Source organism: Numenius arquata, chromosome 19, assembly GCF_964106895.1.
Source record: "Numenius arquata chromosome 19, bNumArq3.hap1.1, whole genome shotgun sequence".
Classification (NCBI taxonomy): domain Eukaryota; kingdom Metazoa; phylum Chordata; class Aves; order Charadriiformes; family Scolopacidae; genus Numenius; species Numenius arquata.
This window is the reverse complement of record NC_133594.1, coordinates 11836595-11864102: the sequence shown is the minus strand read 5'-3', so window position 1 is coordinate 11864102 and position 27508 is coordinate 11836595.

The following is a 27508-nucleotide window of genomic DNA, read 5'->3' as shown; positions in this document are numbered from 1 at the left end:
GCTGGGACCCCATCCGCTAAAATGGCATTTGACACCCAACTCGGTGGGAGGGGACCTTTGTGTGGGCAGCGCCCGGGTCCTGCTCCAGCCGCAGAAGTTGCTGTGGGTTTTTGCTGCCTCTGAGCAAAGAGCGTGTTGCCCCACAGCGCTTGGGAAAGGGGTTTGCAATAAATAACGAATCAAAGATGGCAAGGACCGGTTTGGATGGGGTCTGCTGGATTTGCAGAGGTTTAGGCTGCTCCTCACCAGAGCTGCCCAGATTTCGGCTCGCTGTGGTGCAGCGCCTGAACCCACAGTAATTTGTGAGTGACTACAAACATGGTCAGTGCTGCTAAAGCCATTATTTAAAAGGAGGCAAAGCGCAATCAAAGTTTGTCAGAATTTCACCTTTGCTAGAACAAAGGCAATTAAAATGGTGCATTCCAGACTTCATCCAAAGATGATAATTTAAATGTTTGCAATGATTTCACTATTGACACACAGACATCGGATCTCCCTTGTAGCAGCACGCTATTAAGGGAGTCCCCAGCCAAACCTCAGAGGACTGATCTATCATCTTTCCGGTTAAAAGTATTTTAATATTTAAGAAAATGAAAGTTTTCCTTCCAAGTTTTTCTTAAACGATCAGAATCCTATTTTGCTGCTGCAAGTAACTGCTGTAACTGCGCAGTTTGATTCTGAGCTTTAGCGCAGCATTTTGGTGGTGGAAGGAGATGGCAAAGTCCTTCCCCCTGCAGAGGACGGGTGGGACGAGGTCGATCTCGCCGAGCGCTGTCGGTCTGCTCTGGGGAGGGGATGGAGCTCTGCACTGGCTCTGTTTTGTTTGTAATCAAAGCCAGCTGAATTAGGCGCTTTCTCTCCTATTTCTATGTACCAGTTTGAAGAGCTCAAATGAAAAGTGTTGCATTACACCAGCACCAATAAGTCACACTATCTATGTTGTGACACACAGAATGTTATTAATTGTCAATCACAAACCACCAGGCTTGTCAAGATGTTCTCTTCTGAACAGGCTGCTTTAGACCTGAAGTGATTTTTAATCAAATGTTAATAACACAGCATCTGTCAGTGGACCATTGGCATCATACAATAATAAAAAGTTAACATATGACATGGCAAATTCTAATGTTTTCATTTTTACTTCTTTCCAATTATCTGTGGAATTTCTGCCAGAATGAGAAGTGTGCTGACATTATTACATGCAAAACACACTGCTGAAAGATGAACATGTCTATTAAAGTCTGCGTTCCCCATCACGCGGTCTCCCCAAAGCACCTTTTAATCTCTGCTCTGGAGGGCTCGCCGGCAGAGCTCTCCCATGCCCCGGAGCGGGGACTGCTCCTCCCTCCCCTGCCTGTCCCGCCACCTCAAACATGAGTGACCCGGGCCCTGGAGCCACAGGTCCCCTCTTGGCACCAACAGCATCCCGGCGGGCCAAAAGGGAGCCCGGCAGGAGCAGGGAAGAGCCTCCCTCGCTGTGGCCAGAGATGCTGCGAGATGCCATGGCAGCACCTCCGCCTCTCCCCTTGCCACGGAGCCTGGGATTTGGATAAATGTGTCACCCACGTACACCGTGGGCCATGGGGTGGGCATCAGGGCAGGGCTGGGAGGGGGGCATGGGCAACCTCCCCCTGGCCACACCACGAGCAAGAGCTGGGACAGAGATGTCATAGAATCATAGAATGGTTAGAGTTGGAAGGGACCTTAAAGATCATTGAGTTCCAACCCCCCCCTGCCTTGGGCAGGGACACCTCCACTAGAGCAGGTTGCTCAAAGCCCCGTCCAGCCTGGCCTTGAACACTTCCAGGGATGGGGCAGCCACAGCTTCCCCGGGCAACTTGTTCCAGTGCTTCACTACCCTCACAGTGTGCCCGCACTTGCCTTGTGTGGTGTTTTTAGTGCTGATAACTCTCAGCGGTGTGTTAATGCAGTGGGAGAAGGGCTGTGCTTTGACCAAATATTCCTAAAACTCCGGGGCTGGCAGCGCTCCAGCTGTGCCCGTCAGCTCAGAGTCGCTGCATCTCCCGCCGGGCTGGAGGATGGAGGCACCAAGTGTCCGGCGTTTGGGAAAGTTTTGCTGTGGAAAAGTGAGGGAGGAAAAATGCTGCTCCATGGGGCTGGGATGGAGATAGAGGATGGAGCTTGGATTGCCTGGCTGCCCGCGGAGCCGAGGTCCTGCCCGTGGGACGGTGGCACCGTGGGTCCCCTGGGGCTGGGCCAGCCCTGCTGGTCCCTGCTGGCAGCAGCATCCTTCTGGGGCGTGCGGAGTTGCAAAAGCTTTGAAACCCTAACAAGAGAGCTCGGTACGGCGGGGAGGGTGATTATTATTAATGGTTTGTGTTACGGGATAAGCGGTGCATAACAGATCTGCTGCAATATCAAGTCTTCCATCAGAAATTCATCATTTTGAGGACTTTGTCAAAAGTAGGCTGTGTATGCAGTGTATACAAATCTCTATGAGCATAAAGCTATATGGAAGTTCCAAGCACCTGTATATTTAAAATACACTCAATTTCCTTTTCTAAATGCATTGTTTTCACTTGAATACTTCATAACATTCAATGGATTGCAGTTGCTTCGTCTATAGATTCAATTTGTGTCTCTGGACAGAGTTTGAATGGATTTATTATATTGAAATGCAATTTTGCAGACATAACCTTATATCTGACCCGTCATTACTTATAATGCTAAACTTTGATATGTTAATTCTGCCTTATGTTTTTATATATTTTACGACACTTGGCTTAAACATTTTTAATCTACATATTGGTTTATGTCCACCTAAATTATTGTTGCTTCCGGGGACAATGTGCACACAAGATCTGGCAATTCATTATGCTAGCCCCGCTTAAATGAATTTCAAAAATTTAATAAAGTTCTCCCCCTCCTTCCATTGTGTTCAAAAGCTTCAGCATAAACACCAGTCCAGTGTTATCAAATCACAGAAGAAGAATAAGGTTAACCTCAAACAGCCCAGCCATGCCGCAGACCGAGAGAAACGTCGCCTTTGATTAACGCTCCCCTCTAAAGCACCACGTGCCTTCGCTCTGCTGCCGCCGCCGCCGCTGCCAGCGCGGGATCGATCTGCGCCTGGGGTCTGTCCCTCCTGCGGCACCCACCCACCGCCCGAGCACCCGTGGTGTCACCGACCAGGAGCTGGAGCACCATGGCCACAGCTGGAGCACCACGGCCACAGCTGGGAGCACCATGGCCACGGCTGGGAGCGATGCCACGAGCGCTGGGCTGACAGTGAGGGCTTGAGTCAGCCCCGGACGGGAGGGTCACCCACCATCATCAGCCGCTGGTGAGAGGTGTCGTGGCAGTGGCACGGCTGGCAGCCATCCTGAGCCGTGGCTTGGCCCGGGAGCGGAGGGAGGGAGGGAGGATGTGGCCGCCTTGGCCCCTGCAGACTGTGAGAGCCCCTCGCACGCCTCCCGCTCGGAATAGCCAGAGTGTTCAAAGGGGAGCCGGGGAGAGCTGGGTCCCGGGAGAGCACCCGAGGGCCACTTGGTGGCTCCTGTCCTTGTCACTGGGATGTCCCCAGCCCAGGCAGAGTCTGGGGAGCAGCTGTCCCCTGTCCCCCGACTGTGCCCGTCCCCCTGCCCAGCCCCATCCCGCCGGCCCTTGGCCTTTTTCCTGCAACAATGTCATGAATTTTTCATCCTTGATGAACTTCAAAGTCTTTTAATGACTCTTCATGAAAAAACAGAGGGGCCAAAAGTTGAGCAAAAGGAGATGATTAAAGGACCTTATTAAAAGCAACCTTGTAGAATTCTCCACATGAAAGAGAGCGCCATTATGAGGGCTTATCCTTATAAATGACACTTCGCTTTTGCGAACATGCCGAAACCTGATTAGAGTGACAAGCACTGAGTGATACTGCAAACCTGTTAATAACATGAAAATTAGAAGAGGCTCATGCAAAGAAGGGAGATTAATTTAGCCCGAGTACATCTCGCGCAAATTGCAAAGTTGTGAATATGTTCTCAGATAATGAGCCTTCGCAGTCATCAGCTCACTTGTCATTTTCTGTAATTAATGTTAAGGAAGACTCCTTCCTGATGGTTCGTATTACTCATATACCAAGAAAATTTCTTCAGAGAAATAATTTACATTTATTATCATCGGTCTGTTTGTGTGGTTTATTTCGCTGCGGAGTAATTTATTGCAGCACCGTTTCACTTGCCTTGATTAGTCGCTCGTCAGCCTGAAATGTAATTTTTTTTTCCTGATGGCAACGTCTGAAAATTGACAGTGGTGCAATACTCTTTTTAATCTGAGGATGTGTTTTCTTAACTTGACTAAACTTTTGGGCTGGAAACTGAAGCTACTTCACAAGTTGAATTACTGTTAGAAACTCAAAGCACTTTGCTAATTCAGGTTCTGGGGCTGCACGCAGGACTCACCGCGCTCTCCCGTGTGTGCTTGGCTGTGTGCGTACCACATGTAAAATACTTTATTCCAAGAACAAGCTAGTTATCGGCTTATCGCTTCAAGGAGCCTGACGTCGTGCGTGACGCTCATTACCCACACTCTCAGACTTTGGCTCCGATCTGAAGCCAACAATAGCAATATCAAATCTTATCATTGTTTTCCCTGGATATCAACTTTTATTTTTTATTTGTTTTATTACCAACTTCTTGTTTTTTTCTTATGTTGAAAAAACAATTTAATTTTCTGACAGATGCAGCAGTTAAATTTCCCTGCGTGTTCTTGATGCCCCCGTGTTGGTCCCTGTTGTCCCTGTGTCCCCTGTCCTGGTGGCCGCGGGAGGGCTGTTGTTTGCCAGGCCAGGGCCGGGGCAGCGCTGACTCCCTCAGGGCTGGGTGCCCCACGGCTCCCGCGCCTGCCCCCGCTCCATTTCTAGATCTGAGGAGTAAAACTACAAAATCCTTTTCCTCCCAAACAACACAAACACATAAGCAGTTAAAGTGAATTACTGACCTCTGCGCTGCAAATGAACCAAACATTACTGATTAGGGTTTTTAGGCAGAGATAATGATTTTTTTTATTGGAGGCCTTCATTGCAAACAAGCCTCACGGAACACTATCTGTAGGCAGCAACTGCCTGTGCCAGTTAATGGTAATCCATATTTATAAAACTATAGTCCATCAAAGTGGTATGAATATTTTAAAAGCCATGGGCAAATCAAATTGTCTTTGTCAAATTGCACACTCTCCACATTGAATATATTTTATGATTCTTCCTAGTACAAGAACCAACGGGTTCCCTGCTCTAGCTGGAAGCTGCCTGCCTAATTTTTGCTTCTGTAAACAGGCAAGTCTCGCCGCTGTTTTAAAGAACTCAATGAGCTGTGGAGATTGACATTTAAGCCATAAAATTGTACTTTATTTGATGAAGTTAACAAATAATGTATGAAGTGGATTTATTTGATGTCTCTGCGAGAACTAGTTGGTTCATCCTTATGGAAACAAATTGACTATTTTTGAAGGACTTTTTAAAGATGCGGGAGCACCCGGCAGAGCGAGAGCCAGGGCTGCGCGGGAAGATCGCAAAGGGGAGCAGGAGCCCAGGGGACGCCGGCGCTGGCAGAGGCTGCATCGCACGGTGCCAACACGCTGCATGGAAAGGAGCAGGTCCAGGCGAGTCAGAGAGGACACTAATCGGGCTGTAATTCCTGGTGGGCGTCCATCAAGCTTCTCCACATGATCCAGACCTCATACAACATCCGTAGGCACAAGCTCTCCCACCCCAGCAGCACCTGCCCTGGAGGAGCATCGCAGGGCATCCCCCTCCCAGCAGCCCGGGGAGGGGGTGAAGGGCAGGGTGGGAGGACACTGTAGTCCTCACAGATCCATCCCCACTCCTCAGTGGCGGTTCAGGACCGTCTCCTGCCTCTTACCGGAGAAGCACTCCAAGCTGCGTGTCTGTAGGAAGACGGTGCTGCCCGGGGCTTCGACCTGCAGATACAGCTTTTAAATGCTACTGCATCGTAAACATTTACAAACTTAGAAACATTTCTGAGAACCATTTCTGACCCGTTTCACCCTGCTGGCATCAATGCGAGCGGCACCCTTGCACCTCTGTGAGATGGACACATCCCTTTTTCAGGGGGGTGGCAGGGGGAGGTGGGGGTCGCTCCCCAGCCCCACCACAGCGGCAGCGCCAACGGCAGCCACGAATCAGGCTGCGGACAGAGGCGAGCGTCGGATGCAGCGCAGGCTCGTGCTAACAAATCAGGCAGGGAGCCGCAAAGGTAGAGCAGGAGTGTGGGAGCGGGGACACGGCGACGGAACCCTGGTGGTGATCGCACGGGAAGTGTCATCCCAGGAAATGAAATGCTGGCGTCGAGGCGGGCCTCACCTCTTCTGTCTGAATTTAACAGCAAAAAGTTTTGCCACATCTATCTTGTGATGGCAGAGAGACAGGCTGATAGTGCAGAGACAGCTGAGACAGCGCTAGGTTTAGCAGACAAATAAATTTGAGAATCATCTGCATAGAAATGGAAAGCTACTCCATGCTGATGAATAATATAACCCAGTGGCAGCATATAAACACAAAATAACAACGGGCCCAATATAGAGCCCTGGGGAACCTTGGAAACAACTTCACTAATGGAAGATGAAAAATCACCCATCGAAACAAAATGCTGTCTATTTGATAAATAAGATTTGAACCGACTGAGAGCAGTATCAAATAAGCCAGGCGAGCTGCTCATGTGACAATCCAAGGGGATACCTTGAATGGCAGCATCAAGTGACAAAGACCTAACAGTGGGAGAACAGATCCCAAATTAGGGCTAAAATATGAGTCTGTCAGGGTCCCTCTTGCTGAACATGGTTGTCCCAGCCGGGCTTGGCCACTTCCCGCTCCACCAGCCTCACCGAGCTGTGGGAAAGGAGCCTGGTGTGGGTGGCACCGGCAGTGGCCACGGCACCGCGAGCTGGAGCCCCTGTGCCCGGGGGCCACGGCCGGTGCTGGCATGGGGGGGGGCTGCCTGTGACCAGCCCATCACTGCCTGCCCAAACGGCAGAGGGGAACTCACGTGCTGAGAGAGACAAACCTTCCCGTGTCACGGGCCCCTCTGCTTTTCTGTAGTTTGGCCATTCCTGTGTTATGGGTAGAACCGTGGTGCTGGATCGAGGATCTCTCCTTTGCTTGTTTCTCTTTCGAATTTGCAATTGTTCTCTCCAGTTTTGTGGCAGTACTAGATAACACGGAGTGCAGGTGAGAGCCCTCGCACTGTGAAAGCAGCAAATGAAGGCTCTGGGAAGCCTTTGCAGCCCCTTCTGAGCAGCGATGCAGCGTGTGTCACTGCCAGGCTGAAGTGTTCGGGCGAGCAGCTCAGGAGAGAAGAAAATGAGTCCCTGAGCTCCCACCGTTCCCGCTGTCAGGAGGGTTTGGAAGCTCCCTGATGCCGGGCGCTGCCCCACTCAGCCCCTCGCCGCTGCTCGTCCTCGTGGCGCGTCTGCCCGGTCTGTCCTGCACCAGGACCAGTCCCCATGTTTACTGTCATGTTCTACAGTGGAAATTATTGTGTCGTAAGAGGATTCCCGCAGAAAAAAAAACACATTTGTCAATAAAAAATGGAATTTGCCAAGAGGTTTGAATGCAAACCCTGCTGAAATGCTGTCACTGTCACTGGCCAGCAGCACCCAGCAGTGGCTTGTGCGGCCACCTCAGTGGGAAGGGGACATCAGCAGTGTATTAAAGAGCCTTGTCCCACCCGGGGGGCTCTGGGGCTGGGGTCTGGTCTTCAGCTCATCCACGAGCAGCCTCTCCTGAGGGTTTGGGGGTGCCTGGACTTTGTCCCCGGTAGCTCTGTGCCAGACCCTGAGAGTGCCTGGCCTCTTGGCAGAGCAGGAAATTCCCATTGGACCAGGGCCTGACAGCTGTGACCCCGAACGGTGGGGATGGGGATGGGCAGGGGATGGGGATGGGAACAGGATGGAGATGGGGATAGGATGGGGATGGGGATGGGGCCGAACCAGGCTCACAGGAGTGGACACACAGACAATGTCCTCACACCAGCACGGCATTTCCTGAGCCTCTGGCCCCCTCTCCGTATCAGACCCCGTCCTGCATTTCTTGCCTGTGGTGGCTTTGGGTTGTTTTTAGTGTTCGCTGTAAAAACCGAGTCACTGGACGAGTCAAGCCCTCGGTGTTTTCCATTGTGTCACCACAGCCATGGTCCCTGGCCCAGCAAAGGTGGGCTGCTTATAAACAATTACATTGTTTGAAAATATATTAATAATTCTGTCAGATGCATTAACATTGCCCATTGGTTTCTAACAAATTGACACCTTTTTAGCTGAAAGAAATCCTTATTAGTTTTCATTTTGATGGCTTTTCCTGGAATAACTATAAATTATGTTTATTTCACATAATTTCTCCTGTCAGTAGTTATAAATAACTAGTTCATATGGAAATTATGATTCCGGCCTGTATATGCGTGTACCTTAAAGCACCGAGCGGTGAGGGGGTAATGAATTGCCCAAGTTTTCATTGATGGACCTTTCTAATTTAAAGAGTGACTAAAAATGTATTTGCCAACAGTCTTCCTATCTTGGTTTTTACCACTTTAAATACCAACAGCTCTATTGTATCAGTCTTTTTTTATATAGCATTTTTCATACAGTGTATCTCAAAGCACTTTACAGGGCAATTAATTACCTGGAGGAGAGTGACGGGATGCAGGCAGCGATGACGGCCATTATGCAGTCAGCAGCGTTCCCCACGCCGCGCTCCGCATTTGCATGGCTGTCATTTAATTTGTGGCGGTATTAATGGGAAGAGAGAGGGGGAGCGGGGTGGAGAAGCACCAGCGCGGCTGCCGGCAGCTCTCCTGGCCCCGCTGCTCCAGGACGGGCTGCGCTGAGGAGGGACCGACCGGGCTGGGGCAAGGGCAGGGGAGGGGGGGGCTCAGCACTGGGGTCCCCAGGGCAGTCGGGGGGCTGCAGGTCCCCACCCTGGCTGCTCTGTGGGCCAAAGCCCCCCGAAAGGAGGCTGCCTGTCAACAGGACCCACATTCCCCCAGTGCTGGAGTAAATTCTGGCGGTTCCCATTTTTTTCTCACAACCAGAACAAACCAAAATGTTTGCAAACCTCCTTATACAATGCAAATGGCTCCTTGGTTCTGCTGGAATGCTAAAACTCATCCATTTTCCATTTGGAGTATAGCATTTCCAGTATTATTATAAGCATATAAAATATAAGTTGATCTTTTTTATGGTAGTAGAGAACCCTCAACATCAAGATCTGTAATTTTAACGTAAATAGATTTGTCTCAGTCTTAGTCAACTCATTGCTCAGTGACTTCTCTTTAAGCTTTTACAAATAAAACAAAGAAAAAAAAATATTTGAACAACAAAAATTAAATCTTTGCAGGAATAGTGCGTAGCAACATTTAAGTATCGGCATAATAAAACTGGAAATTTTGTTTTAAGAATAATTCTTGACATTCTTAACAACCTTCAAAACAAATCTTTCACTTTGAAAAAAAAAGTCAATAACTTTGCGTACTCACAAACATAAGCTTGATCAGAAGAATTTCTGGTATGTAAAAAATGTGCACTGAAATTTGTGCCTTCCCAATCCTTCCAAGTGCCCTTTCCTGCCACCGCAGCACCATTTAGCCAAGCTGCGTAAAATACACCCAATCAATATCGGCATCACTCACATTTTAAAACATTGGAGGAGTTTCTTGAGATTTTTGTCCATATGTTTTCATTACAGTTGACTGGATAATTCATAACAAATTGTTTAGACAACACAATTCATCTGGTTTCTCCCCCCCCCCATCTCCTGTCTACAAGTAGGCAATGTGATCCTTCATTCTTTTTTTTTTTTTAACTCCAGGATTTCTCCAGAAAATAATTCTCTCTGAACCAAAAATGTCATGGTCCTGATGATCAAGGCAAAGGATGACCTATCTTTTATTAAGTAGCTGGCTATAGTTAAAGTGATCTTGCTTTTGGGCACATACTGACCTGATGACGAGAACGTGGCTCTGAATCTTGTTCGCTTTGTCAACGACACCATTTGTTTCTAGACCTCTCCCGGAAGGTTTCACTTTTTAGGACTGAAAATGGCATTTTTGCAAAGATGCACACCATTCAAAATTTAATTTCAGTAAATATTCCATCATTCAAGCTTAAATTATTCTTTTTGAGTAAGGAGAACTCCAAACAAGTGGAATCAAAGCAAACTTTTGGGTTGAAACCAAGAAACCTTTTGTTCCCTGTTTTTCATCCTCTGGCCTTTGCCGACTTCCCGAGGGTGGCTGTGGGAGGTGCTGAGATCTTCCCAAGCGAAAACTGTCATAAAACCATCAGCAACTGGCCGGTGGAGGGCAAGTCCCGTTGTCTGCTGATGGCCTCCAGAAATGAGTCCATCACACACCAAGGCTCACGCTGTTGGAGCTACAGCAGAGGCTTTTGCTCAGGACCAGGCAGGATAGGGAGACCTGTGCCATCGGGTCAGCAGTGACCAGGTGTCTGGCTGCGATCAGCCAGGGTGGGAGCCTGGCATTGCGGAGCCACCAGTGATGCTCAAATGGGTGCTTAACAATAGCTGTGGGGGTGGCTGGTTAGGCAGGGGTTCCCACACCATCCTGCAGCAGTTAATTAAGTAGCCAGAGTGATGGGGGACATGGAGCTGCCAATGAGGGGACAGAGGGTGAAGGAGACAGGGCACCCCAGCCATGCTCGGCTGCCCGAGCAGAGGTTGGCACGGCCAGGGGGATCCCCAGCAAGGCCAGCCCCCCAGAGTGGTCGCAGAGCCCCTGGGCTCGCTGAGCTCCTGAATCCCAGTCGGGCGCTGACAAGTGCGGTGTGTGGGCTTGGCACGCAGCAGCCATTCCCTGTCCTGATCGCTCTCAGAAGCGCCAGCTGTTGTTCCATCTATCTTTGTGGCCAGCAATCTGCTACCTGAATTGATAGATATCATCCTCCTAAAAATAGCAGCAGCAGATTTCAACCTGTCCAGGGTAAGAAAATGGTTCAGGTAATAAAAGTGTCCCACCTGCCTGCAGAGCGGGCGGCTGAGCCCCCGGCACCCCGAGCACAAGCCCACCTCACTGTGCCCACCCCGTCACCCCCCCCATGAGAGGAGCCCCGGGGCTCCCTCCTCTGCTCAGGGTCCCTGGGAGAACTCGCTGCCCAAATTCTGCCCCCCCTTCTCCTGGCACTGCCCTTGCCAGCGGAGGCTGTGGAGCACTCGGCTTAGGGGGAAACAGCTCCAGAGGCTGGAAAACCATCACTGCCCAGGGGTGTGCACGGAAATCAGACAGCGACAGCACGGCTCACCCCGTTCAGTCCATCCCCCCGGCACAGGCAATGCTCCCTCTCGTACACACCAGCCCTGCTTCTCACGGCCAGCAGTGGGAAATGCGGGAGATGCTGCAAGTCCAAGTTTGGGGCATCCTTCACGTGCCTCTGGGGACATGTCTGTCCTTGCCCAGGGCACGTCACAAGCTCCTCTCCCACAGCAAAGGGTTTGTTTAGCGGCTGGTGAAGCCCAGCACAGACAGAAGCTCAGCCCCGCTCCCGACGGCCTGTGCTGCTGCTGCCCGAGACGCGGCACCGTGGCCCCGGCCGGGCGCAGGGACCCTCGCGGGCTGCCCGACCCACTGCTCTTGTCCCACTGGGACAAGCTCCCACCGGCAACACGCTCCCCCCGACCCACCCGCAGCCCCCGGCCCGGCGCCCGCTCCGCAGGGAGAACACGGGCGGGAATCTGCAGCGGGCGGAAAACAAAGGGATCCTGCACTTGGAGCCATATGGATCACACGTATATACAATACACAATAAACAACACATCTTTCAGTCTGGGTCTGTTTGAAACCTTCCGACATATGTTCTGCTAACAGTTTAACAAATTGATTGCTAATGTTATCCTGCTCTGAAATCTGGCATAATGTGCAGGAGGGGAAAAAAACCAAAACAAAAGCATTCCTACCTCAACAGAAATTCACAAGAAAAGCTATTAGAAAAGGCTTCAGGATGCCTGACAGGAGAGAATTTCATGCCAATTTGTGTGCTCGTTGGAAAAATCATTTATTAAAAAGAAGATATACCTTCATGTTAGTGAGATGAGGGTGTAAAACTGAGCTGGGTCTCCCACTGCTTCAGCTCTATAACTCAAGTTATATTCATCAGAGGCATATATTTAAATCATAGCTTACTTTGCTTTGTGTTCTGAAATTTATTAGCCTACTACTTAAATGTTTTATTCATTAGGCCATGTAAATAATGCATGGTTGTTTCCATGGCAATTTAACCCCTTCTCTCCGGGACGCCGGCAGATTTCCCATCTCATGTGCCTGCTTAATTGCCACCATCAGATTTGCCGTTTTCTTCGTGTTGAGGCCGTGGCCATTTTTCTCCTTTTTGTGGCAAATTCATTAGGAGGAAACTTTTCCATTGACAAATAAGATGTGCTCAGCCATGAAGAGGGAGGGGAAGGAAGGGTTTGCCAGGTCATTTAGCAGAGTTTGGGCATACCTAATGATTCCAGTTTCTGCTTTTCATGGGGGTCCTGCTGCACCCTTAGTCCCCATGCTGCGGTGGTGGCGGGTCCCAGCCTAACGTGGGTCCCCCTCCCCCTGGGTCCCTGGGACACGCTGGGGACCACAGTCCTGCAGGAAGGAGGCATCGCTCGGCTCCGAGCGTGCTGGAGAGGCGGCACAGCCCTTCGGCAGTGCCCAGGACCCGGCTCGCTGCGGGACAGGGCTCTGACCGAGGGGCTGTCAGCCTGGGACCCCTCAGGGGGGTTCTCCCTGGGCAAGACTGGTGGCAGCGCTCAGTCCCACAGGCTACAGGGCCGAGACCGTGGGTCCCTGCAGTGGAGATGCCAGTAGCCAGTGGGAGAGTTCCGTGGCCACCACCAGCTCACTGCTACAGGGCAGGCGAGACTCCTCCTCCATTGTGTTCTGCCCGTGAGATAGTCATGCTCTAGTGCATGTTAAACAGTCGGTTGGGTGCAGGAGTTTAATTTATGTACTAAAAACTATTGTACACACCACTCTGAGAACAAGGCTCGCGGTCCCACCTTATTCCCTCTTGCTTAGTAGCAGGTAATGCCCTCCAGCACGCATTTCTGAAAAACAAAAAAGAGCTCCCAGATCCACTAAACAGGGAGGAAGGGAATAAACTGTCTTGTTTCTGTGTCCTTTGGCTTTCATTACCCAGCTGTAACCTTTCCTCTAAACGCTCTTACACTAAACAGGACATCCTCTTCGGTTTACAGTGATAAAAACTCCCCGCGGTTGTCTCTGGAGGGGTGCACTTGCAGTTACACAGACCTCTTTATGGGCAGCAGTAACAGCCTGATTTAATTTACACTAGCAATACGCTCGGAGCCCCTTCTTCCCTTTCCCTCCACCTTTTCCTGACCAGGCTGCCCCCCAGGTTTGACCCGGGAAGCCTCTCCTGATGCAGAGGATGCTGCATCCCTGTGTCTACTGCATCCCTGCATCCACTGCATCTCTGCATCTCTGCATCCCTGCATCCCCCACATCCCCGCATCCCCCACATCCCTGCCACTCCTGCAGTGCTGCCGCACAGCTGGGCACCTGCCGCCACTCCACAGGCAATGTCTCCAATGCCCTGTACTCGTCCTTACGGAACCAATGTCACTTGTCCAGCGCCAGCCCCGGGAGCCCCCTGGGAGCAGCCCATGTGTCTTCCCGGGTGCTCCTGCTCCCCAGCCCTTCATCTGAACCAGAACCTGCAGGTGACAAAGCAAAAAGGTTTGAGAGCATTTCAAAAGATGGAATAGAATTTAAAATAATCTGCATGCATTTGGCCATAGTCTGAAACCAATTAGGTGCAATTGAGTAAAGACAAGCACAGAGCAGTCCTACATGGAAGAAAATCAGACACCAATGCAGCCTGCGGATTGCTGCTTGAGTCAGCGGAAGACGGGGAGGATCCAGGGCTTGCAGTAACCACTGCGTCTGTCAGGAATGCGATGCTCTGCTACATAGCCCATGCGAGGAGGCAGGGAAAACGTATCCCACATTTCTACCCTGACAGAAAAATTCTGCTTTACTCCTTACGGGAGAGGGCTCAGCTTTCCCTTTTAGAGGGAAACAGAAAATGCAAGAGAATCCAGAGGCAACACACAACTAGAAGGTTTGGAAAATGCAATGCATGATGGAAAACTGGTGGGGCTGGAATGGCTTAGTGTAGAGCAGAGAAGCTCTACCCATTAAAGTCTTTGAGTGCACAAAATTTTGAGACGAAAAGGATAATTGTCTTTTTTTCTTGTATAATGGAAGGACAGAAATATTGTGCTGACCTTGCAGGAAGGAAAATCTAGGTGGGATAAGACAACAACTTCCCAACCATAAGCAAGTTATACTCCAGAGCAGGTAATGGGCTATGGACCGTTACTGGCGGGTTTTACAGGCTGGATAGAGAAAGGTCTGGAAGGAATCATCCAGGAATATGTGGCCTTGTCTCACTGCAGAGAGATGGAGTGGGTGATCCTTCGAGGTCAGTTCCAGTCCTACGTGTCTATAATTCTTTGCATAAAAATGACAATGAAAGCCCCCAACTCAGGAAGACTGCTAGTTAATGTCCTATTAATGTGAAGGAGCATAAAGTAGAGGCCTTTCAGCCCAGAAGCTCAACCAGGGCTTCTTCAGACAGTCCTTGTTCCGCAGGTCAGCAGCAGCAGAGGATCTCCAGTTGCAATTGCTGCTGGGCTGGAAGAACACCTGGAGGGATGCCAGGACGTGATCTCCAGTTTCATCCTTCATGTTGCTCGTTCCAGCGCTGTTGCCTGGTGACACAGGGCACCTTCCTTCCCAGAAACCGGGGGCCCAGAATCACCCTTCGTGTTTCTGCCAAAATGCAATGTAAGCCCATAAAGCAAACTTCCCAGAGCGTGGGATAACCAGGGGCAGCTTTGGCACACATGTTCGGGGTACAGACAGTGAATGGATTCAGTTCCATTATTTCAGATCTGATTAAGTTTATTTTTACAACGTAACCATCCTACACGAATCTTTTCCATATAAAATACAGCCAGGAACCTGGTAGAAGTTAGGAGAGAGAAATCATTGAGCTCCACAGATCTGAATAGCTGAGATCAATCACCATGAGCCATGGAGATGAGATTTGGGACAACATCTCCGCAAAGGCCTTCAGAGGCTTGTAGATCTGCCCAGCCGTGCTCTCGTCCGTGATGGATGGTAGGGGAGATCTGCTTTTCCTCGGAATTGGCTTTGACTTAATTCACTCTCGGCATGGAAGAAGGAAAACAAAGGATGAACAATCAGATTTCCCATTTAGCACCTGGCTCTTCCATCGCTGAGCTCCTCCCGAGCTCTGTGGCTCTGCCGTGGCCGTGCTGCTGCAGCGGCAAACGTCACCTCTGCGCTGTTGGTGCCCGCAGCGGGGCCGCACGCAGCCCCTGCCAGCTCCTGTGGCAGGCAGGTAGCCAGGCAGGTGGGTAGCCAGGCAGGTGGGTAGCCAGGCAAGTAGTCAGGCAGGCCCGTGCCGTGGCGGTCAGGGGGCAATGGTCTGCTGCACAGCACGAGCTGCCCCCAAAGCCCCTCCAGCTGCGTGGGATGAGCCGAGCTCTGCCAACCAGCCTTGCCTCTGCCTGCAGGATCTCACCCATGTCCCCTGAGGTACCTCAGGAAACCACCATCCCTCTTCTCTAGCATCCCACGTGTTTTCTCTCTTGATACTTTCAGGAAGGGTTCCCACCTTGCAGCCCCTCGCAGTGCTCCTGTCCCCCTCCTCTATTTCCCACCGTAGCCAACGGGCTGGCTGCTCCCGTCTCCCAGAGCTTGCTTTCTTCCTAACGTAGCCTGCCCAGAAACTCATTTATCTCTGTCCTTGGTTCCCTCCAATTGCTGCTAATTTTTGTTGCTCTTCTATGAGCTCCCTGCCCAGGTCAGCACTGTCCCTCGGTGCCGGGGCTGGGATGAGCTGGTCCCACAGGGGTGGCCGCTGGCCAGGGGTGCCAGCGTAGGGGCAGCCCCAGTGTGGGTGTCCCTTTGGTGGCAGCAGAGCGGGGACACATCGGGCTGTCACTTGCTCTGAGAGGGAGGCAAGCTGCGTGTCATCAGAAAGCCTGGCGAATTCATTGATCTTCCTGAGAACATCAATCTGTCTTTCTAATACCGCAATCAGGTGTCTCGCAGAACAATTTGCTGAGTGACAACACTCACAAAAACGTGTTCGCTTCCCTCCCGGCTCCCCACAGCCAGAAGCATCCTGCACAGCGCTCGCTGGGTGCCGAGGGCTGGGGACCCTCCTCCTGCCTGGCTTCAAAGCTGCTCCCAGCGCGAGGGTTTAGCGCCGGGGGTGAGTCATTGGCCTCTGTTTTACGGAGAATGGATCCTGAAAGGCAACTCCAGCGGAGAGGAGCCGTCATGGCAGCAGCCAACACCACCTGCAACCAGCATGCGGGTCCCGCTGCTGCCCATGCAAGTGCTGGGCACCTCCTCGTGCACCGACACTTGCACATGCTGGCCCACGGCCAGGCTTCCATGAGACGTGGTAGGCTAAATACAACTCAGGAAAAGTGCCAACTGAGTTTATTATATTGCAACGTCTGCTCCTGCAGTCTGTCATTTACTTTCTTACCAGCTATTTTCTGTAGAAGTAAGCATGTATTAAGTTTGCAGGACATAACAAACCTTGTGATGCCAGGCTGCCGAGGCTGCTATTAGCCAGAGAGCTCCAGCAGCACGCAGCGTAATTCATGGGATTCAAATGGATGTATTTTATTAACAAGGCCGTGCTGATTGCCTGTTAAGTAGCTCTATGTTAATAACCCACTGCAGATGCCCTTCTCAGGGGGCCATGTTGTACTTCCACAGTGATTCCTCCAAGCCTGTGTGCCTGAAGACACCATCTCCTCACTGTCACCTGTGCCTCGGAGTGTCCCCAGCGTTCCCCAGGCCACCACCGTGCTGGGCTGAGCCTCCCTCAGCTCCGACCTGTCAGGAAAACAGAGCTGTTTGTTCTCTGCACTGTAACGTGCTGGGCACAGGCTGGGAGGAGGACAGAGGAGCGGGATCGTTACGTCTCTGCTTCAGAAGAACCCACCCGGAATTCTCTGCCTAAAATATATGACAACAGCGTTCCTTCCTTCTGCACCTCCGTCTGTGACGATGGCACCCGGAGCCCACAGCAGAAGCTGTGCTTGGTTCTCGTCCTCCGCGGCAGGAGCTGAAGCCCTCCTGTGGGATTTCACTGCTCCTTCCGGAGCAGAGCATCCGCTCTCCTGCATCGTTAAACCGTTCACACCCACAGCTCCCTTCAAGTGCTGCTGACAGGTTTGCATCCTCCTGCTTTCTACCAAATCAGCCTCGGGGAGTACTCGAGAGGTGCTGTGTAGTTGTCATGTGCTGCTGATCCATACAATTATGTTGGTGGAGCCTGTCCGGTGCTCCCACAGGAAGCGGAGTCCTCTGCTGGGGCTGCTGCAGAGCCTGGCCTTGCTGGGGCTGCTGCCGGTGCTGCTGCGGGTCCTGGCTCCGGAGCCAGCTCTCGGGGAGTGTCCGTGTCTGGAGGGGCAGGCAAAGCCTCCCCCTCCTTGTAGCACTCACCAAACCATGGGGCTGCATAAGCTGTATTTGTAATTAGCAATAACTACCCTACACCGCATCCTCCCATGCAAACCGGGGTCCTCGTGCCACCCTGTCACCATGCCTCAGCCATGTTGTCCCATGGGAAAGATCTTGATGCCCACGAGAGCCGTGGGGCCATGTCCGCTCTGATGCCCACCCGGGGCTGAGCCGGCGCCGCTCCCGTCCCCCTGCTGGAGCCTCCTGCCCCTGGGGACCTGGGATGGTCCCCAGCCCCGCGCCACGTCCCTTGCTGGGGAGAGGGGATGGGATTCCCACCCCTCCAGCGTGCCCAAGGCAGGCAGAGGCAGGTTTTCCTCTCCAGCCGTGCTCCCCGGGGATCAACTTACTGTTGAACAGTTCTTAAAGGGTTTTGAAAAACAAGCAGCCGCATAAAGGGTTAACAGTTTATTATATTTTTTCTGAGTGATTTTATCACTGTCGTTAGAACATTCATTGAACTAAGTGAGAAATCCATCAAGACGTGACAGCAATGTGCAGACTAATGGCTGTTAGATGGTAATAATTTTTAATATGATTTTTATTTCACTTAATTTCATATGTGCTTGACAAAAGGTCCCGTGTCACTAGGGAGCTGTGTGGAACTGGGAATACGCTGATGTGAAGGTCTATTAAACCGTTTGAAGTATTTTTAAGTTCCAACTTCAGAATTCCAGAGAAAACTCCAGCATTTTAACCTTTTTTGGCAAGAAGTCAATGAGACAGCAGGAAAACACGCAGTGCCAGCTCCAAGGGGCGGATCATCCTTATGCGTACTCTGTGTATTTCTCAGCTCAGACTCATTTCTCCAGGGCTTCTCCTAAGGGCCTGATGCAAAGACGGGCTGACTGCGGTACCCTGGTGGCTCCTCCTGTCTGGATGCCCCCATGGTCCGTCGGTGTCTGGGGTCAGGAGGAGTGGGACAAGGCCAGCCCCAGGAAGGAGATTCCCTAGAGCCCTTGGGAGGCAGCTCAGCCCAGTGGTCACCTCTGCGTCTCTTCTGCGACAGCAAGTTGTTGAATATAATGTTTGCAAAGAAGTTTGTGATCAGCTGCTGACAGGCACCACTGCAAATTAATAATTAATTACTGCCAATAAATCCTGTCATAGTCTCAAGGAACAGAACCGGGAAAGGCCACTAGTGAAGCACCGGTGTCATCCTCCGCGTGTCAGAGCTACTGCAATTGAGATCTAAACCCAGCGTCACCCAGCTGTAATCCTGAGAGCAGAACCACACCTCTCCTTTTGCGTCGCCACACGTCCTTATCTCATCCATCGCAAGGGTTAGGAATTGAAGTAAACCCTGATTTCCGAAGAGGACATTCCCTTGACAAAGTGTTTTGCTGTCTAGTGAATATGGAGCCAGACTCTTCTTTTGGGCACTTAATGCCACCACCTGGTAAAGTCAGAGTGTCCTTGGCCAGCTGAAGACAAACTCATGGCCTCACCTCCACACTGCCCACCAGCAAGGAAAGGTGTGACACCGGGTGTTCTAATGCACATCGCATAAAACTTCTCTTCCCTGCAGCCGGCCGTGGCTCTTCTCCGAAGGGAAACAACCGAGAGACACTAGTGCAGAGGGGACAGCGCAGAATCAAGGGCTGTTGGGGCATGGATGGTGCCAGTACCGGAAACAAAGACAAACCTTTATTGATATTTATATATTATTTTATATAATATAAATATTTATATAATATAAATTTTAATATATATATTATATTAAAAAAACACCGGATTAGTCAAGGACTAAATCCCCACTCCAAGGAGCTGAGCACTGAATCCCCAAAGGGCTTTCATTAATTCACTTTGTCCTAACATCACTTCCAGGATGAAATCTCCCTTGGTCTCCCACAGATGCCTCTTGGCGCTGGCCGAGGAGCCCCACTGGAGCCCCAATACCCGTGGGAGGGTGGTTAATGCAGAGGATGTGTCTGACAGGGACCGCAGCAGGACCGGGGAGCCCGTCAGTGCCACCCGCACACCCTGCAAAGGCCAAACCCAGTGTGTCACAGCTCCAGAACATCCCAATTCATCTGGTTTCCTAAACACAATATTGCTCTGGTCGCTGCAAATTTAGCAAATCCTCTCATCCATCATCTTAATCCTGGACACTGGGATTCAGAAGAGGGAGCACAGACCCAGGAAGACTTTTCCCCACAGATCATGTTATAATTAATGCTGGAAGACCTGTGAGCACCTTGCATAATGGCAGAGCCTCTCGGTATTAATTGCAAGAATCCGAAAATATTGCTGTGCCTTTAAAAGAGAGGGAGGGTGTATGTGTACATGTGCATGCGTGCTTAAGTATATAATATATAATATTTGCAGTAAGAGTCAAGTATGGAAGCTATACATTCCCCTGATAAATGGGAGGCTTAATAGAAAAGCCTGAGATAGATAGATTTTACACAATATGACACTGGTTTAAGGAAGCAATATCAACCATTGTTTAATGTAATAAAAAGCCAGAGGTGTAAGAAATGATGGTAATTCTATTGTAACTGAACTTGAAGATCCCTGTCAAATATGAGTGTGAATGTGGCAGTTATTTTAGGTATGTTTGTAATCTTTGCAGGCGTTTTGTCAAGGAGGCACTGTGATATTAGTAAGAGTGCACAAAGGCTCGGCAATGGTGTCATGCACAATTAATGTCCCCAGGTAGCAACTCCATTAGTCTTATGAAGTGAGCTCACAAATGGGAATACTAATGGGGACGCGCCTTGGGGCATTTGCTGAGCTTACTGCTAGTTTATTTCATACCCTTTATGCTCAACACAAAATTTACCTAGCCTGGATTTAAAATGTGTCTCATTACACAGGCAGCATCCTTTTACTTCAGTGCCTTCCTTTTAACATGCAAGATTTGCAATTCTAATCATATCAAAACCTGACTACTCTTGCTAAAAGGGAAAAAAAGGGATAAATAAATGGAAAAAATAATCTTACGATAAAGACTGTCTGGGGTTTTAATCTTCCCTGACAGGCTTTTTTCATATGTACATACTGGTAGCACATGTGTTCCCGTGAGCGGCTGCAGGGCCTCGGAGCCGCAGGCAGCGCAGCTGGAGGCGGCGGATTCAGGTGCAGGACAGGACCCCATGGGTTTGTGTCCCTGTGGGGGAGGATGCGGGGCCGGAGGATGATGAGGCGCTGGGGCAGGATGCAGGGCTGGGGCAGGATGCGGGGCTGGGATCTGCATCACCTGAGCTCTGCACTGCAGAAGCCGTGGATGGAAACAGCAGCTTCTGGGATGGGGCTGCCTGGGAAGGGGCTGCACGTCAGCAGTGGAGGGTGAGGACGGTGTCCAGGCAGCCCTGCCTGGGGACAAGGTCATTGCCACCCCACAACCCATGGCCCAGAGTGGGGTCCTTGCTATCACCCCTGCACGCACTGTGGTTTCTGTCTTGCTGGTTCCCTTCCTGAGAACTTGCAAGGAGGAATACCCAAACAGTTAAAATGCTGCCACCTCCTACCTGCAGAAATTGAACAACTAATTTATTTTAAAGAAAGTAGATCTTCTCAGCAGAGAAGCATTACTGGAAATAATCTGGAGGGATATCAGAAAGGTGAGAGTGACACCTCGCAAATCGTGACAGCTCAAGAACCTGTGCACCCAAATAGTCACAGTTTGGAAATCCAGTCTCTGTAGTCCCCGCCTGCTCGCATGGGAAAAGGGTCTCCGTTCCCAGTACCCAACACCCCGATGGATGCCCCGAGTGGGACCAGCTGTCTATTCCCAGTACCCAACACCTCGATGGATGCCCTGAGCAGGACCAGCCGTCGTCCCATGCTGCGCAGCATCCCCCGAGCGCCTGCAGCCAGAACGGTCCAGCCCACAGCCGGGCTGCAGGAGCAGCGCCCAGCGCCGGCCCTCCTGGCACCAACAGGCCAGATGAGCCCCGGACAGATTTATTTCCAAATCCTGACTCAATCACAGTATTGGATTTGTAATCACAGGCTCCAATTTTAGTGGAATAAATATACTAACAAAACTAATAGTTTGTTAGCTGCAAGGTAGGGACAATCAAAGTGTCTGAAGTGAAATACATGCCTGCTCAGGAGAAACCCCTACATGACAAAGACATTTAGAGTTTTATTTTTTTAAATAAATATATAGTGTGGTGTCAAGCTGTTTCCAGCGCATGTTGCTCGCTTGCACTGCATGTGTGTGTGCACCCAGTGGGGAGGGAGGGTTCGGAAAGTTCACCGGCGTGTAACTGTCTCCAGCCACTGCACGAGCTGCACTGGGAGAGAACATAAACCAAAATGACTCCTCGGGAACCCAGAGGAGAAGCAGGAACTGTTTGGTGGAGAATTATAGCTATGGGTGAAATTAGATGTACTCAGAGCCCCAAGGCTGAGAGAAATAAAAAGCATTTTAAATGGAGTGTAGAATTCATATTCCTCAGTCACTTCCAATAAATAAATCCTTGACAATTTTTTCTGTAAGCAGTGGTTACACTTTGCTCTATTGTCTCCATGTTGCATATTCCAAATGGGAATGTGGGCTCCCCGCCCCAGCCAGGACTGGGCAGCGTGGGGCAGAGCGACAGAGGGCTGGCAGGCTCTGCATCGAGCTCCTGGGATTGCTACGACAGGGTCTTGGGGGTCAGCGTGTGGGCTGTGGCACCAGGCACCCAACTCCCACTGCAACCTACATGTTTTGAGTGCCTGCAAAACATCTCACTCCACGTGGAATCCCCTCTCCCTTCAACACCCTGATGCCATCGGGCAGGGACCTGCCTGGGGCTCCCTTGTACCTTGGAGCAGCTCCACGGTGGCAGCAGCATCAGCCCTGATGGGGGGCAGTCGGGGTGCCCACCCCCAGTGCTGTGCCACGCAGCATCACCGGCTGCTGCACAGCCATCCCAGCTGGGACCTCTTGGTGCTCCCCGGGACCCCTCTGGCCACCAGGTCTGTGGGATCCTATGGAGCTTCTCTGTGGTGGGAGTACCGCAAACCCCCCTGGCTGGCTACGAGGCAGGACACACTGCAAAGCCCCTCTGTCTGGCTGTTCAAATTTCCATTTCAAGAACAAATGAAGCATTTTATACTTTACGACTTCCCCACAATGGCAGTCATCCCATTTCACCTGTCTGGGACGAGGAGATGATGGAGGGGGACCGAGAGCGCTGGGCTATTGGCAGCCGGCGCTGAGCATGCGGGAGGACACTTTCACATTCACTTAGCTTGCATCTTTTATTAAGAAGAAGAATAACTCTTAGGGCAGTAATAATGGGTCTTCTCCTCTGGGGGGCTGTCGAAACAGAAGAAAAGGTGGGCGCACTGGTACAGGAGATGTGGAGTAGCCAGATGTGACTTTAGCTGTCACCAAGCCTCCCATGCCTGCTGCGTCAGTGCAATTTGGGGATGCTGCTGTGTGGCATCTGTGCCACAGCTGTGACACCTGGGGCTGGAACACGACATGAAGAGCTGCCAGTGCCCCATGAGTGTGTCTATGGGAGATCCTGCAAGGATGTGGCCGGTCCCCTCCCACCCCAGGGAAGGAAAGCTCCCCGAGCCTCTCCAGGGGGCTCTTTGGCAGAGAGAGCCTGTGCGTGAGGAGCTGCAGTGCAGGGTCACTCACAGAAATGTCGTGTCCTTGGGTCAATTGCAGGGAATTATGCCTTCAGACCCCGTTATCTGTCGGCCAACAAGCCCCTGGAGAGCCGTCACACTAGCGGCCAGGCCGGGTCCTCTGGGCTGCAGGGATCCCTGTTCGCTGCCACCGACGTTTGCTGGCTCAGGGGGGAGGCTGGAGCTCCGGTAAAGCCGGCAGCCGCTGGAAAAATGCATTAAATGCCTTTTTGCTGAAGGAGGCAGCTTCACCGTGTCTGAGGTACTTTGTGAGAGGCGGCAAATCCAGCCACACTGGTGACTCTAAAGCTGAAATGCATCACTAGTTTTCAGTTTTGCTTAGAGCAGTTAGGCATTATTTTTACCTGATTGAGAATAATTGATCTAAACAGCTGAGGAGTTGTCAAATTTGTCCAGAATTTCATTTTGCAGGGAACTTTGGTATTCGTTTTGACTTTGAAATGTGCAGTAGTCTTCACCTTCTTTTCGAGGTTTGCCCTGAATCTCATTGGGGAAAAGTCTCTTGTCCCTGGGGGGTTCCTCTCAGTGGAATGCTGAAGGGCAGATATCTCTGATAATCTTGGGGATTATGTAGTTATTGCTGTTGGAATAACAGGACCAAGGGGTTGCAGCCAGGTCATTGGATCAGAAACTGCACAAATGCACCAAACACAGGATCCTTTCCCCAAAAAGCCCTGCAGCTTGCTGAAGAAAGAGGTTTTTGTGCAGTTAATGTTATGGGATCATTTCTGCTGCCCTTCAGAGGGTAACTAATACTCCAGCACCACGATGAAGCTCCAGCAACAGGAGCCTGAAAAGCAAATGCCACTACAAGCAGTTCTAAAGGGATCTTGGAAAACCAGCAAAACTGCCAGAGGAGATGATTCAAGTGTGCTTTCCCTCCTTTTCAGAAAAGACAGTCTAAAATTCTCTAGTAATTTTAGAAGAAAATTAAAACTTCTGCAATATGGTTATTAGACTATGACTAGCAAAAGAAGATGAAGAACTTGAGATGCGGAGACAATGGATTCAGCCCCATGCTCAGTCATTTATTTTTGGCTAATTAAAAGTGTAAGATTTTTCTCTTTATTATGTACTGTTTGCCAAGTTCATTATTTGCTCACCCATAAATCATCTTCACTAGCCAAAGGTAAATTCCCTCTCTGTTGTGAGGCTGCCGTTAGTAAGTGTCACAAACCCCACGTCCACGGAGCTGCTCCTTCCCCCGCGCCGGTGCAGCAGGAATGGCAGGACCCCCGAGACCTCGTTGATTCTGCAGGAATTAGAGAAGGAACATGCAAACGCTGCTCTTTTCCGTTCTTTGGCCTGCGTCACCCCAGCCCCTTGATCTTTGATCTCTGTTAACTCTTCCCCATTCCCACCCATGGCACTCAGGAATTCATCAGGGGAGCCTGTTCTCCACCAGCTCCGCTGCCTGGGTTACTGTGCTCCTGGAAATTCCCCATTCAGGAGCGATGGGAAGTGCTGCGATACCCAGCCCGGGAGAGGCTCACTTCAGAGCAGGATGAGCCGTGGAGCAGGTGAGTTCCCTGGAGAGAGGGGTGGGAATGACGAGCAGACTCGCCCCCACCTTGTCCTGGCTTCCAACAAATCTGCTCGGTAGCAAAACCCACGGGAAGAAAAGCACCTGAGGGAGCCTGTGCTGAAGCAGCAGAATCACCTAAATCTTTCTCTGCAAATGGTTCCCAGAAGCACCAGCAGAGCTTTGAATCTTTCAGAAGGGCTGGACAGCTGTCACTCTGCAGAAATCCCTGCTCCTCTCTCCTCCTTTCAGGTCCTTTTCTCTCAAAGCTGTTTTCTGCCACTCGGGATCCAAGAAGCAGGAGAGACATGAAGAGCTTCTGCTTTCTGCTGTGGAGCCACCAGCTGGGAAACCCTGAGGAGCTCTGCACAAGGAGCAGCGAGGAATATCTAGTTTGTCCATGAAGCATCATTCCTTGACACTGAAGCCTTCCTTTAGGCTGACATGGTGCCAACAAATTTACCAAACTTTTTGTAACTAGCAAGTTATTGAGTGTCACTTTAGTACAGTGTGTGTGGAAAATGCATGGAAGGTGCCAAGAATGCTGCATAGTCTTTAACTATTACATTAAGCATCTGCTGCTGCCATTTATGGATCAGATAGCATTTTACTCTTGAGATATTTGATTTTATTACCTTCTAGGGAGAGAGCCAAACAAGTGTTCTTATTGATTTGCACATTAAATATATTAGTAATAAAACAACATCTCTGTAAACCAATTGTAAAATCAATATTAATTGGTACCAAAATATCACAAGTAGTTGAATTACAATTAAAGAGGGTAGCTTCAAAGTCTCCCTACCAATCCAGAGGTGACGCACACCAAATGAGAGAGGGGCACCAAATCTGAGCAGAACAACAATGTTCAGAGCCATTAACAGCTGTTCCAAGTAAAATACGAAGAGCTACTCAGATTTGTTTGAGGAGAGCAAGGGTCATTGAGATTCCGTTCATGGACAGCAGTTCACTTTGTCTGCATGGGCACATGCTCAGCTGATTAAATCTTGTGGGAACAGATCCAAACCTTGCTTGTGTCTTTGTCTGCAGGACGGCTCTGGGGGCTGCAGTCGGTCTGGGCAGCGCCGTGGAGCTGAGCCGCTGCTGACAGGGCCCCAAAGCCCAAAGCGGAGCCAACAAAGCACAAGTTGTGGGAGCAAAGAGCCGCCCAGAGAGACCAGAGCCCGAGGAACATCCCCTGCACCCGACAGGGAAGGTCCCTCGCCCAGGTGGAAGGAGCCTGGGGTGTCCCAAGCCAGCAGCACTGGGGCCGGGGCTGGGAGCACCAGCTCAGATGCACCGGAGAGGCTTCGGGCTCCGAGCGTGGATGATGGGTAGTGTCCTGCTCCTGGGAGAGGGCACAGGACCACCTCCCGTGGACATTAGAGGCATTTTATAACAATCATGCAATGACCAAAGTTCCTCTGCTGTACCACAAATAGATGTTTGATGCCCGCTGCTCGATGCACAGGTAAGAACAAGACTCACAGCCACAGCCGTTGCTTGGTTCCTTGTGAACGACACTGCTCCCGGCCAGGGGTCCCTCCCTCCTCGGGATTTACATGCACATCGTGGTACGGGAGGTACTTGTAATTCAAGAAAAAAATGTGGAAGTCTGCACTGGTCCTGACAGTTCTTATTAAAACCAAATCACTCTCCCTCTTGCAACACCTGACATTAGCCAGGCTGCTAACATAGCCTACCTTCTTCCCAGAGTTTATTTGCTTGCCATTATAAATACCAGTTCTCAGGAATAAAGAATATGGAAATAAAGAGGTATGTCTGCCTGCCTCTCCCCAAAGTGGTAGTTTCTGAGCACTTTCTCTTCTCGATGCTCACGCTGCAGACCAAGCTGCCATGAAGCTGCTGTGAGCGCCGGTGGGGACTCCCCACCAGGACCCGCAGGTGGTGGAAACCAGCCTCCTGGAGTTCCCCTGGCTGCCACCAGTGGGGATCTAGTCCGTGCTTTCCATGGGAGCAGGAATATCCTGGCTAAACAATCCTTTTCTTGGCACCCACAAGCCACGGCTGGGTCTCATCAGTGGGCACTTGTTTTGTTTGCTGGGCATTGCCCAGGCCTGAACGTCACCACCCACCAACGGTCACCACGACGGAGCCCAAGGGCTTCTCAACCTGCTCCCACAGGAGTAACCACCTCCTGCGGCTCCCCTCACTTGGGTACCCTGGAGGAGGGGTACAAACACACCTTTTTGGCTGTCACTCCCCTTTTAGGAGATGGATCGGCCTGGAACCCCAAATGTGAGCTAGTCCCCTCAGCCCCCACCACTGCCGGGGATCTGCACTGCTCTCATCGAGAGAGAGAGAAATACTGTGCCAGGTCTGGGTTGGAAATTTCTGAATATTAATTATCTGAGCAAACTGTCAGCAAACAAGTTGGAGTCCGAAAACTCTTCTCAGAAATGATATGGTGAATAATTATAAATAATTAATGACATTGAAAAATGTTCATGAAAAATTCTTCAAAAATACATTATTTATTACAATTATTCATCAAGTTCTGTTTGACATAGATTTTCCTTTATTTTTTCTTAGTAGTTACTCTATTGTGAAAGTTTAAAATGTTTAATTTAGTGGCATTATATTTTATTAACTTTTTTTGCTTCAGGGCCTGCAGAAATTTTGCATTAATGATTTGTATCTTGATAAATAATTACAACAGACCATTGTGGTTTAAACATATTCCAGAAAATGGGTGTTCACCATGGAAGCAGTCCTTCCCTGGATTTAAAAGGTGTCAGTTTTAGGGAAGGAGTGGCCTTTCCCTGCGGTTCCCTGCCTGGCAGGGACAGGGTTTGCAGGAGGAGGGTGGGTTTTCTCA